The sequence below is a fragment of the Chelonoidis abingdonii genome, chromosome 26 (genome assembly GCF_003597395.2).
Source record: "Chelonoidis abingdonii isolate Lonesome George chromosome 26, CheloAbing_2.0, whole genome shotgun sequence".
Lineage (NCBI taxonomy): Eukaryota > Metazoa > Chordata > Testudines > Testudinidae > Chelonoidis > Chelonoidis abingdonii.
The window spans coordinates 10,587,720-10,600,425 of record NC_133794.1 but is presented as its reverse complement, the minus strand read 5'-3'; positions in this window follow the sequence as shown (position 1 = coordinate 10,600,425).

The window sequence follows — 12,706 nt, the reverse complement described above, 5'->3', positions numbered from 1 at the left end:
GGCAGAGCCCACCTGGACGCAGGGGGACTGGGATGTGCTGTTATTGTGAGAGGCCAGGCCTGAGGCCCTGAGAGTTTCCTGTGCTGTGTTCAGACGCTCAATAAACCCTCCTGTTTTATGCCAATCTACAGATCACGGTTGCATTACTCCCTCTGGGAGTGTAGGCCCTGGGGTGCAGAGCGAGGGGACTCCTGAGGGGGCCCACTGCGAGAGACAGGGGTGCTGAGGCTCAGAGAGGTGCAGCTCCAAGAGGTGGAGGGGCCTGACCCCAGGAGAGAGTGGACCCCCGAGAAGGGCTGTTGCAATGAAGCGGGCTCCCCTCACGGACCGCACGGGGCCCAGAGTGGGCACAACCTGTGAGTCCGTGACACTGGGCACTCTAGCCCCAGAGCTAGAGCCCAGGAGTCCTGCCTCCCAGCACCCGCCTCTAACCACTAGACCCCACTCCCCTCCCAGAGCTGGGGATGGAACCCAGGAGTCCTGGCTCCCAGCCCGCCCCTGCTCTAACCCACCAAACCCAGGCGTCCAGGGAGGGCTGCGTTATCTCAGGGGAGCGTTGACCTCTGAGCTGTGCAGGCCCCAGCCGGCCTGGTCCCACGCGAGGGACGATCCTAGCCCAGCAATTCAACCCACGGGAAGCCGGCTGGTGAGAGGCGACCCCGCACGTGGGCCGCGCTTGCCAGTGGGCGTTTGCGTTCGTCCTCCCGGGCACTGCCGGGCGGTGCTGTCAAATATTCATTAGGGGCTGAGTACAGATGGGAGCCGGTGGGCAGCGAATGCACCATGGAGCTGGAGAAATAGGCTCCAGAAGAGACCAAATTTGCAGTGGCCTCACATGCCGTGCACCCCCCTCTTCTCCGGGGCTGCGGGTCAGGAGTGAGGGGCAACGGCAGAGCTGGGTGGGGGCAGGGCTGGGCTAGCAGGGGCTGCGGGTCGGGAGTGAGGGGCACCGGCAGAGCTGGGGGGGAGGGGCAGCTCCCGGACTCCTGGGTCACTGCAGAGCACGTGGGGCTTGGCCGGTGGCCACAAGCGCCTCGGTTGCCAGCAGCAAGGACGCGGCAGGAGAATGAGGTGCAGGCCCAGGGCCAAAGTGGCACCAGGCCCAGTGGGGATCTCAGCGTAACCGCGGCGAGCAGTGGGGGAGGGGCAGGAAAGCGGTGGGGGGAGGGAGGACAAGCCGCAGATGCAGCAGGAGGTGGGTCGGGAGTGCGGGGCACCGGGCAAAGAGCTGGGGCGCGGGGGGCTGGGCTGGGCTAGCAGGGGCTGTGGGTTTGGAGTGCGGGGCACTGGCAGAGGTGAGGAGGGGGCAGGGCTGGGCTAGCAGGGGCTGCAGGTTGGGAGTGAGGGGCAATGGCAGGACTGGGCTAGCAGGGGCTGCGGGTCGGCAGTGCGGGGCACCGGCAGAGCTGGGGGCGGGGGGCTGGGCTGGGCTAGCAGGGGCTGTGGGTTTGGAGTGCGGGGCACTGGCAGAGGTGAGGAGGGGGCAGGGCTGGGCTAGCAGGGGCTGCAGGTTGGGAGTGAGGGGCAATGGCAGGGCTGGGCTAGCAGGGGCTGCGGGTCGGCAGTGCGGGGCACCGGCAGAGCTGGGGGCGGGGGGCTGGGCTGGGCTAGCAGGGGCTGTGGGTTGGGAGTGCGGGGCACTGGCAGAGGTGGGGAGGGGGCAGGGCTGGGCTAGCAGGGGCTGCGGGTCGGGAGTGCGGGGCACCGGCAGAGCTGGGGGCGGGGTGGGCTGGGCTGGGCTAGCAGGGGCTGTGGGTCAGGAGTGAGGGGCAATGGCAGGGCTGGGCTAGCAGGGGCTGCGGGTCGGGAGTGTGGGGCACCGGCAGAGGTGGGGAGGGGGCAGGGCTGGGCTAGCAGGGGCTGCGGGTCAGGAGTGAGGGGCACCAGCAGAGCTGGGGGTGTGGTTGGTGCATTCCCTGCCTGCCCTTTGCCCAGCAGCCCACTCCCCCCACCCCCCGCTCCTGGCTCCGGTTCACTGTTCCCTCCCCGTGTGCGATCACACGGGTGCCTTGGGGGCCCCCTTCCACCAGATTCATTATCGCAGGATTAAACCCAAGCCCCCTCCAGGGGCGACAGCGGCCCCGTGATTGTCACCACAGCCTATGTGATGTGAACTAAATCCATGCTAATTAGCGCTGATTTGCATAGAGGGGAATACAAACGACTCCGTCCTGGGCGCTGCCAGCTAGTGATTCTAGTCGGGCACAAGGACAGGGCTGCTCTGCTTGGCTCCACCGCTCCCTGCGGCGGGCGCGCTGCCTCGGCCCGTCTGCTGGTGGAGGGCGGGCGCGCGGCTCGGACACCTGGGTTCTATTGCTGGCTCAGCCTGCTCACCAGTGTGGGCCAATCATGCCACTCCCCCCGTGCCTCAGTTTCCCCACTTTTGACTCCCTTGCCTGCTTCACTCCCAAGGCCTTGGGATTCCATAGTGTCTAAGACCAGATGGGCCAGGATAGCTCTCTGGTCTGATCCCCTGCCCAGCACAGAGCCCCCAGGTTTGTAGGGATGACCCAGTGTCTTTGTTTCAGATCCTCGGCTGGGCCACGTCACCAGCACTTGGTGCGCTGAGGGTTTGAGCCAGCCGAGGAGCTGGGCTTTACCCTCAAAACTTTTCGGAGGGCCCCCAAAGTCGCCTAGCTCCACTGGGACGCTGTTGGCACCCCCCAGCTCTGGACTGGGGCTCCGCAGGGATCCGGGCTCTGCATCCTCTGTGGCTTCTCTGTCCTCTTTCTCGGGCCTGGGCCTTTCCCTGCCGGTGGGATGCTCAGTGCAGGAGAGAGGGAGCGAAGGTGCCCTGGCTCCTGCCACGTTGCAGAGTGGGGCTCCGGGAGAGACGGGCAGGGGCACAAGGCAGACGCTTGTTCTGCTTGCCAAGCAGGTGCAGGCAGAGCCAGTCTCCTTGCGGAGCCGACCGGGCGAGGGCCGGGGGGGGCTCAGCCCAGGTCGCGCCCCTTTCGGAGACCTCTGCGGGCTTCCAATGGCTCCGCTCCAGCAAGTCACTTCATTGGTATGGGGACGCGGCTGCTTCGCCAGCCCGGCTTGGGATGTGTATTATCATAAAGCCTTATGAAAAATTAATCAGGAGCAAACAGCGTGGCGGGGCCGGGGTTGGGGCTGGGGCCGGGGGGGAGGGAATGGGGCCACCCAGGTGGCAGGGACCCAGCCGTCATCCTCCCAGCAGCGAGCCCCACGAGGAGGCGCGTGCGGCGCACCAACAGAACGCTCGCCGCCGCCGGAATATCCTCACAACCCACACGCCGCGGGGGCGACACAGCAGGGAGCTGGTCCTAGCCGTCTCAGCGGCGGCAGCCATGGGAGATGGATGGCCCAGCAGGGCTGGTGGCGAAGGCGCAAGAACTGCCTCGTGGGCATGGCGCGGGGTCGGGAGAGGCAAAGGCCGGCTGACTGCGGCCAGGGGGAGCGCACGCCATGATGGGCGGAGCGCAACGCGCCGTGTTGGGAGGGAGCATGCGGTGCCAAGACAGACCACGGGCGCCCAGAACTGTCCACCCAACGAGTGTGTGTGGGGGGGTGAGGGCAGGTCGTGACTGTGGACGGCGTTTGGCGGTTATAGAAGCTGTGTCAGCGTGTTGGGGTTCCAACGGAAGCCGCGGGGGTGTCCATCATGCGGAGGCGTGTTTCGTGTAGGTCGTCGTGCGCAGGTCCTGCAGATACGGTGGGCAAGGCCGGCTGCCTGTGGGGGGGGCATGCGGATGCCAGCAGGGGCGAGAACTGTCAGCCCAGCGAGTGTGTGTGTGGGGGGTGAGGGGCAGGTGTGACTGTGGGAGGGTGTTGGGGGGTGTATAGGAAGCTGTGCAGGTGTTTGGGGGTGTCCAAGGAGCTGGGGGGTGTCCATATGCGGGGGTGTTTGTGTAGGTGTGTAGCGAGGTCCCTGCAGGAAGGTGGGGGGCGGTGTTTGTGGGCCACGTGTCTGTTCAGGGCCCCGAAGGAAGGAGTGTGTGTGTGAGGGGGGGGTGTTGTATAGCTGGGTGTTGTGTTGTGGTGTAGCTGGCCCTTTAAGGGGCTGGGTTCTCAGCAGCACCTGAGCCAGGTGTAACACCGCCCCCCCCTAGGTGAAAGGAGGGCCAGCCTGGGGGTCATGTGACCAGGACCTAGGCTGGCTGGGAGAGGACAGCAGCTGGGGGGTTGTGGGGGTGGGAGATGGGCCCAGCTGCCCCTGCCTGCACAAGGGGGCTGAGCTCCTGGCCGGGGCTGAGGCCTGCACTGACCTGCCTGTGCTACGAGCGGCAGAGGCACTGGAGGGAAACTGAGGCAGCAGAAGGGCCTGAAGCCAGACCAGGTAGGTCCCTGTTGATCTGGGGGGGTGACCCTGGCAGGGTGGGTCTGAGCTCTGCTTTGACCTGGGCCCCTCTGGCTACCTAGGACAGCGCTCGATGGGCCTGATTTCACAGGCACCCCCCAGCTCTGCCGGTGCCCCTCACTCCCGACCTGCAGCCCCCTGCTAGCCCAGCCCTGCCCCTCCATTCACCCCCCCGCCTGCACTAACTGCCAAGGCTCTCTTTGCCCCCCACCTCCCGCTGGCTCAGAGGCTGCTTCTCCCTTGATCTCTGGCGAGTCTCTGATCTCTGGGCACCGGCGCTGGCTCCTTTCATCCCTCCTCGTTTCCGGAGCTGCAGGGTTGGCAGTGCCTGGTGTGTGGCTGTCGTGCCCTGGGCGCGTGGGCAACTCGTGGGTGGCTGGGGGGGTCCTGGGCGTGAGAAAGCAGCTGAGGTGCCCTCGGCCCTGGGGTGGGCAGGCCATGGGGGAGCTTGGGGGGAAGTGCCCAGATGCATGTGGGAGGGCAGGCGACCCTTCGTCCTGGGGGTCAGTGCCTGGCTACGCCTACCAGCATTTGGCCGAGTCGGCCCCCGCCCTGATGCCCCACTCCTGGAAAGGGGCAGAAACCGGATCTCCCTGGCGCTGGCAGGGCTCGCACTGCTGCTGCTTCTCCTGCACTGGGGACACGTTGTAGAGGCGGGCGGGGGAAACCGAGGCACAAGAAGGGTCACATGTCTCGCCCCAGGCCCGAGAGAATAAGCCTGAGAACTGTGCGCAGAAGCCAGGTTTAGCCACACCAGTGGGTCAGGAGCTGGGGGTTGGCACCCAGGCCCCACGGGTGCCCTGATACCTCCAGACGGGCCGAAGCCCTCAAGCTCCATGACCCACTCCCATACACCGGTCTCCCTGGTAACAGCCCACCAGTCCATGCCCGAACTGCCCACCTCCTGAATGCGCCCACCCCACTCCTGGCCCGTCCTGGGATTGAAAAGAAACAACATAATAGAGAGAAATAAAATCCCAAATAACAATAAACTCCCCCCATCCTGGCCTCCCTGTCAGACTCATCCACACCTGCCTGTCTCCTGTGCAGCAGAGGGGTCTGCCCCATAGAGGCAGGGAGCAGGATATGGGATTGGAGGGACCGGTGGGTCTGACCCATATGGGCAGGGGGCAGGGTACAGGATTGGAGGGACCAGTGGGTCTGACCCATACGGGCCGGGGCCAGATTCGGGACTGGAGGGACCGGTGGGTCTGACCCATACGGGCCGGGGACAGGATACAGGATTGGAGGGACTGGTGGGTCTGACCCGTACGGGCAGGGGGCGGGATATGGGATTGGAGGGACCGGTGGGTCAGACTGAATACTGCCAGAGGGCCGGATATTCCAGACAAGCGCCTGCCCCCATCTCTTTTAACCCCCCCATCCCCCTGGTAACTGAACCAGGCCCCCAAATCCCTCCTCTACAGACCTTGAAAACAACAAACCAGCCCCCGCCCCCGTCCCCAGGGGCCTGATCCAGCTCCGTGTGGACGGATCCTGCAGGTTCCACCTCCCCCCGGCTCCCCAAGCCTGGAAAATGTCAGACACAGTTAGGCAGCTGACGCACGCAGTGCTTTGTGCGGCTGGGGGGCGGGAGGGGGGAGGTTTGTGGGTTTTATTTTCTCCTTTCCTGTGAACAGCCTGTAAACACTCAATTAGGCTGTACCTGGCTCCTGGAGCTGCCGGTAATTATGTGGGTTTTTGGTGGCAGCCCGGCAGGGAAGAGCTGTTCCAGCTAATTGACGCTTCGCCTGGGCTCGTTGCGGCTGCAGCTGGAGCTGGTGGCATTTCATGAACAGCTGCGAGATGCTGGGACGGGCCAGGGCATCACTCGCCCGCCCCCGCACCCCCCTCACTCAGGTGGCACAAAGCGGCTCGGGGACCTTGCAAAACAAGAGCGGCCGCATGCAGCACCGGTTATTAATATCCCAGGGACACCCCAGCAGCCTGGGGCCCTGCTGCACCTCACACTGTACAGCTGAGTAACCAAGAAGCCGGACGAGTGGATGATCTCACTGTAAACTTGTGAGGAACCTTCTGGAGCCCGGACTCCTGGGTCCCATTCCCTTTGGCCAAGTCCCTTCGTCTTTCTCTGCCTCAGGTTCCCCACCTGTCCCTGTCAGATAAGGCTCCGTACCTGCCTGGCAGGACTTGTTAACGCCGCTCAGACAGCTGGGGTTTTGTTTGGTTTTGACAGAGGGAAGCAGGTAAGTCTCACTCTTCTGGGCTGGGTTTTGGAACGGAGCTTAATGAAAATAAATGTTAAAGACCCAGCTCTTTTCCTGTGCGTTTCACGGTTTAGTCCCGACTGTTTGAACGCCCGCTCCCTGCCTCACGGATCTGCCAGGCTGCTGGAACGGGAAGGACTTTTTTTACCTTTTAAAAGTGTCGTGGGACGGCCGCTCTCTGAATTGTCCGCTGGGGTGTCAGTGGGTTTTTTAATAAACCGCCCCCTGCTCCGTCGCAGTGGCATTGAATCGAGACAAGAGAAGCCACGTTGGACCTGGACAATGTTGGACAGTTTTGCCATTGGAGGGGGTTTTATTCTGTCTGCATTTGTCACTGGTGCAACCGCTGCTGGAATCCTGGCCCCAGTTCAAGGAGGAGGCTGATAAATTGGCGAGGGTTCAGAGAAGAGTTGTGAGAATGAGTAACCGGTGGGAGAATCTGCCTTGGCATGATTGAGCTCCCGCCGGCTGCCAGCTTAGCTTATCAAAAGGCAGGGGAAGGGGTGATGTGCTCACAACCCGCCGTGGGGAAGAGAGAGGGGATAATGGGCTCGTCAGTCCAGCAGACAAAGGTCTAGCGGGAGCTGAGGGCTGGGTGTTGAAGCGAGAGAAATCTGGACTGGAAATAAAGTGCAAAATCTTAATGTTGAGGGTAACTAGCCATTGGCCTGGCACATCCAGGGCTGGTCTTCAAGATCTGCTCTAATTAAAACAGAAAAGCTGGACCTGATTTTCAGTCAAGGAGTCTTTACACCACTTCTTAGTCTCATCCCGACCCAGCCTCTGGCGCAACGCAGAGCAACCCCCAGGCTTCTCTAACTTACACTCCAGATGCAGCAAATATCTACCCAGTGTGCTGTGGTCTAGCCACGCCCCTGATCCCTCCCCCCGCTCTAGGAGCCAGAAGTGGGGTGCAGAGCCTGTACCCCGCCCCACACCAGCTAGTGAAGCCCCCCTGCATGGAGGATCCTCCGGGGGCTGTTTACACAGATCCCAGGCCCTGACTGCAAAGTGAGGGGCCCCATTTATGACGCGTGGCTGGGGCCGAGATCTGAAGGGGACCGACCGGTGCCAGCAGCCGTGCTCGTTTCAAGTTTCCCGAGGAAAATCCATCCGTTCTGGTGGCGACAGAACCGGGGCTGCTGGGCGGGATTGCAAACAACCGAGGACTGCGGCAAAATCCACAAACGCCGTGTGCTGTTTGTAGGTGTGTGGGGGGGAAACCAGCTTTGGCTGCTGGCCCTTTAAGATACCAGCTAATTGGCGTGAATTCTCAGCTGGGGCGGGACAGCCCCAGGTAGTGACAAAAAGGCCATTTAAAAAGGAATCTGCATTGAACAGGCTAATTGGCCCATAATTATTGCCAGTCACTTGAAGGAATCGGAAGGAACAGGGCCGGCTTTGCCCAGAGTGTGTAGAAAACACGACTGGCGGGTTATTTCAATTTGCTTTCTCCCTCCCCGCCTCTGCTTCACAGCAATGGAGCTGTGTGCGTGCTGCACAACCAGCTGGTGGGTGACACAATGTCGCACGACAATGCCATGCCGTGCACCTCATCGCATCGCAACCGGCCGTCTCCAAGCATGTGCCACAGCGCACCGCAACCGGCCGTCTGCAGCCGTGTGCCACCGTGCAACTGTGCCGCAGTGCACCGCAACCGGCCGTCTGCAGCCGTGTGCCACCGTGCAACTGTGCCGCAGTGCACCGCAACCGGCCGTCTGCAGCCGTGTGCCACCGTGCAACTGTGCCGCAGTGCACCGCAACTGGCCGTCTGCAGCCGTGTGCCACAGTGCACTGCAACTGGCCATCTGCAGCCGTGTGCCACCGTGCAACTGTGCCGCAGCGCACCACAACCAGCCGTCTGCAGCCGTGTGCCACAGCGCACCACAACTGGCCGTCTGCAGCCGTATGCCACCGTGCAACTGTGCCACAGGGCACCGCAACTGGCCGTCTGCAGCCGTGTGCCACAGCGCAACTGTGCTGCAGTGCACCGCAACTGGCCGTCTGCAGCCGTGCGCCGCAGTGCACCACAACTGGCCGTCTCTAAGCGTGTGCTACAGCGCAACTGTGCTGCAGCGCACCGCAACTGGCCATCTGCAGCCATGTGCCGCAGTTCACCGCAACCGGCCGTCTGCAGCCGTGTGCCACAGTGCAACGCAACCGGCCGTCTGCAGCCGTGTGCCACAGCGCACCGCAACCGGCCATCTCCAAGTGTGTGCCGCAGTGCAACGCAACTGGCTGTTTGCAGCCGTGAGCCGCAGTGCACCACAACCAGCCATCTGCAACTGTGCCTTGTAAAACCATACAAATGCAATACACTGCGGTGTGCTGCGACACAAGGCAGCCGCAAAATGGGAGGCAACACAAGGTAACACAACACGGAGTAACGTCATGTGGCAGCACACAACAGAATGTAAAGCAACACGACACTGACTCTCAGGCAATATAATGTAGCGCAAAACTATGCAACACACCACACTGAAATCGAAGTGTGCAATGTCACGTAACTCAGTGTAACACAACACGTTGGTCAGTACAATGCAACATAATGACGCAAAGCAGCCATCCTGTTATAACACAACGCCCTATAGTGCAGGTCAGTGAAACGCAATAGTATGTACCACAGAAAAATGCAATGTGCGAGCACGCAACCTGACGCTTCGCCAGAGCAACACAAATCTATACAATATGCTGGCGCCGTAAGGCAATGCAACGCCACTCAACAGCTCAGTGGACAATTCAACACAAGGTGATTCCCAAAGCAACCCGGTTCTATGCAATGCAAGCCGCTGCAGCAGAGCACGTGTCTGTGCAGCCGAGCAAAGTAACACAACCTCGCGCAGCACAACACAGAGGAATTCAGCGCAAGGCAGCCCAGCCTGCGTGACACAACCCAGCCTGCTACACAACAAAAAGCGACAGAGGAGGATTTGTGCAAGTGAAAAGGGAGCCGGGCGCAGGATGAGAAGAAAAGGATGGGGTTTAGGGGTGTCTCGGGGCCTGGAGCCGTGGGGCTAGGGAGGGCACGGCTGGGGCTGAAATAATGGGGGAGATCTGGGCTTTGGGGCCTCCTGGGCCCCCCCCAGAGGCAGGGACTGGGCTGGCTCCCTGGAGGGAGGGATGAGCTGGGAGCACACGATCTGCCATTGATTTCCTCTTATGAAGTTCAGTAAGAAAAATGACACGATCTGGTTACGGAGCTGCAGTCCTGATTGGCCATGTTCCCTTCGTGTCCTGGTTGGGATGGGAATTGATTTTGCAGCCGCTCGTCCCTGCATTAGTCACCGGGAAGGGGAGGGTCACCGAGGTGGGGGCGGGGGCCGAAGACAGCAGCACCAGCTGGGCTTTGCTTCTCCTTAATGGGGACCCGGCGTGCCCCCCAGTGAAGCAAAGCGCCAGTGCTGCGTGCCAGGGGCTGCTGGGCGTGCAAGCTTAGCAGGCTTGGCCCTGGCTGCGAGCTGGGGGGCGGGGGAGTGACGTCAGGCTGGGAGCTGCTGGAAGATCAGACACGCGGCCGGCTTGGAGGCACCAGCCACGGGACTCTGGGAGTAGGCACCGGCTGGCTTCTAAGTACCTGTACTGACCAGCTGTGAAAGGCTGACATGGTTTTAGGCTGACATTACCCCAGCCACCTGTAAGGGAGCTGGGCACAGAGGACCCAGAGTGTGGGCTGAGCAGCCCCAAAGGAGGAGGCATGGGCTGGATTTTGAGCCTGTCTTGGTGATGAAGGCCAGGCAGGAGGGGATCTTGGGCTCATGCTCGAGTGCCCTGGGTACTGACTGGGGCAGCGTAAAGAGTTAACCAAGACTTGGCCTGGCCAGTGCCTGCTCTTCAAGGCAGGGCCAGCCGGCCAGCGCTGCCCTTGCATCACAGGTATGTGAGCGCCTCATAACTTCTAATGTTTCAAGCCTCACACGTTAGGCAGGGGGAAGGTTAAGTGACTTGCCAGAGGTCAAACAAGCAGCCTGTGGCAGAGCAGGGATTTGAAGCCAGATGTTCTAGGCTGGCACAGTAACCACTAGGCCACCCTTCATTTCTCCCCACTTGAGGGGGAGGGAGGGTGCTACTGTAATACACCTCATGAACAACAGCCCTGAATCTCCTCTAGACATCACCAGTTCAAATCTGCCTCAGGTCCAACAGGTCCAAAAATTCTTCCTCGTGGCAGTTGACTCACAATTGCTGTGAACAGAGTTGCATTTCCTAGTGAAGTCCCCAGATCCCACCTCCCGCAGCCTGGCCCGTCCAATGCGGCGATGCCCGAAGGGACCCATTCCTCAGCCGAAAGCTAGGAGGTGCTAAATGCAACTCCCCAGGGCTTTGGCAGTGACAGCCCAGAGCGGCGCGGCCGAAGGGAGGCGATGCCTAGGGAAGAATGAAATCAAAGGCCAAGCCACCAAGAAATTCAGAAACTTTTTCTGCAAGGGGCTTCACATGGTTTTTTTATTTTTTTTTTCCTCTCGCCTTTTGTTGCGTGACATATAAAGACTGTCAAAATAAGTAATTAACAGGCGGGGAATGCTGAGATTTCTTTGCCTGGCTGTAATTGCTGAGGAAAATAATGCTCTGCTGTCAGAGCCAGGTCCCCGGCGCCGGGATGATGAGGAGTTCATTGTTTAGCAATAAGCACCTCTGGAAAATGCCTAATTGGCAAGGCAGCTGAAGGTCAGCTGAAGGGCAAGCCAGCATCCCTGCTTTCCCGGGTACTTTGTCGAGAAGAGGAATTGTTCTCTGACAAGTTTGGGTTTCTCTCTGACTGGCTCTCACCTGCTGTTTGAAAGGGACTGGGGACTCGTCACTCCAGCAGCTCGGCTAGCGTGGGTCCTGCGAGTTGTACGGGGCCCCTATAGCTGTCCCCAGACGGGGAAACCAAGCAGCTTGAAAGAGCAAAGGCACCGAATGACGTGGCTGGTCCTGCTGGAGGGCTTGTTCGCAAACCTGTCCCTTAGTCTTGCTGGGCCTCAGTTTCCCCAGCTGTGAAATGCAGCTAATTAGAGCCTGAGGTGGTGAGTTGGTGGTAGCCACCAGGAATGGGGTGGCCAGTTGTCACGGGCTCTCAGATCCATCTTCCCATTGGCCAGAACCGGCTGGCTTCTGGGCTGGGCCTCTCGGTCACCAGTTGCTGGGTCCCCCATCTCCAGGCCGTTGTTCGGGGTCCTGGCTCCTAGGCGAGGTCACACCTGGTCCTCTGCACCAGCAAACCCTCTCCCACCACCTCCAGGGAAACTGAGGCACACACAGTATTCATGCAAAGCACTAAGAAAATCCTCAACTTTGTGACACCACTGTGGGCAGGGCACAGGGCAAGTTATCACGCTGATCGTCGCTGGATCTGCCATGTCTTTACACATTATATACACGCAGCACCACTGAGATGCAGCCACCTCTGGGGTGGGGCACAGTGGCTGTGTATATAGGGACCCTTCATCCAGCGCTGAGATGCAACTCCCCCAGGCTGGCGTGCTGCAGCTCCTCACAGGATGCACCTGGTCCATTAAGGTGGCATGGCCCAGTGAGCAGAGCGCTCAGTTGGCTTCAGAGACCTGGTTCTATCCCTGGTGACCTTGGGCAAGTGACTTCCCCTCTGTGTACCTCAGTTTCCCCTCCCACCCCTTGAAGCTCTTCCAAACAGAGACTGTCTCTCCCTCTCTCCATACTGTGTAATCGCCGGGGGGACTGGGGTGGGGTTAGCCCAGTTCCAGCTGTTCACCAGCAGGATGCCTGGGTTCTCAGTCCATTTTCCTTCCAGGTAGTAAATGAGAGAAGCTGGATTCAGATTCATGATCCTGGAGGCGGCGTCTGACGCTGGGGCCCTTTGGTGTCTCCTTCCTTGGCTCCATTTGCCTATTGGGTGATGTCACCAGGCGACATCATTCATAACATATTGACTAGTACCCGACTCGGGCGGGGCCCCGGGCGAAACCTCCCCTACCCCACCCCACTTAGCCAGCGAGCCATGGATAGTGACTCTGGATCCAGTCTGCCAACCCGCTGTGCACCCACCCGCGAGTGATTTCAGCGAGGGCGCAGCTCCCCCCTCTCTCCTGGGGCTCTGAGTGCTCCCGGCCTTGGCCCTGTAGCGGAGTGGGGTGCGGGACGGAGGGCTGGATTCAGCTGGGGGGATGGATAATTTAACGCAGTTCATGTTCCTGTGCTG